The following is a 662-nucleotide window of genomic DNA, read 5'->3' on the forward strand; positions in this document are numbered from 1 at the left end:
GAGGAGTTTTCTGCTATGATGGCTGTGAAACGGGGCCCCCAGTTGGGAAAGGGCCTCCTAACAGCCCAGACACCTTGTATCGGCTGCCACAGTGCCCTCAGATTCCATCTTCTGCCTCCTGGATTCACTGCCTCCTAGGACCTGAAGTTGAGTCCCACTCCTACAAAGAAAGCTTTTGGGAAAATAATGTGAAACAATGATTTTATTGCTCTTGTTTAAAATAGCTTATGTTTGATACGAGGAGGGTATAGCTCAGTGGTGGAGTGTGTGCTTTGCATGCACAAGGTCCTGGGTTCAATCCCCAGTGCTTCCATTTAAAAAAATTAACAGACCAAATTACCCCCTCCAAAACCCAAACAAACAAAAATGTAATAAAGTAAAAAACAAACAAACAAACAAATATATATATATATATATATATATATATATATATTATAAAACGTCAACAATATAGAAAAGTACAACATATTAAAAACTACTAAGAACCAAAAAACAAACAAACAAAAGTACAACAAAAAAAGAAGAGTTAAAAAACCAACTCACTATGAATCCTACTGCCCCAGACAATCATTCCCAACATTTATAAAACATCATTAGACACCCTGTAGGTATATGGATAAATAGAATGGCTTAAAGAATTTTATAAAACTAAGATTATACTC

The 662-nt window shown here is 36.0% G+C and overlaps 1 non-coding gene across 1 annotated transcript; it reads left to right on the forward strand.

Annotated features, from left to right (window-relative positions):
* The first annotated feature begins 241 nt into the window (after positions 1-241).
* TRNAA-UGC lies at positions 242-313 on the forward strand. The gene has a single exon. It is a non-coding gene; the product is annotated as a tRNA-Ala (tRNA).
* The last annotated feature ends 349 nt before the right edge of the window (positions 314-662 follow it).

This window comes from Camelus ferus, chromosome 15, assembly GCF_009834535.1.
Source record: "Camelus ferus isolate YT-003-E chromosome 15, BCGSAC_Cfer_1.0, whole genome shotgun sequence".
In the NCBI taxonomy this organism is placed as follows: domain Eukaryota; kingdom Metazoa; phylum Chordata; class Mammalia; order Artiodactyla; family Camelidae; genus Camelus; species Camelus ferus.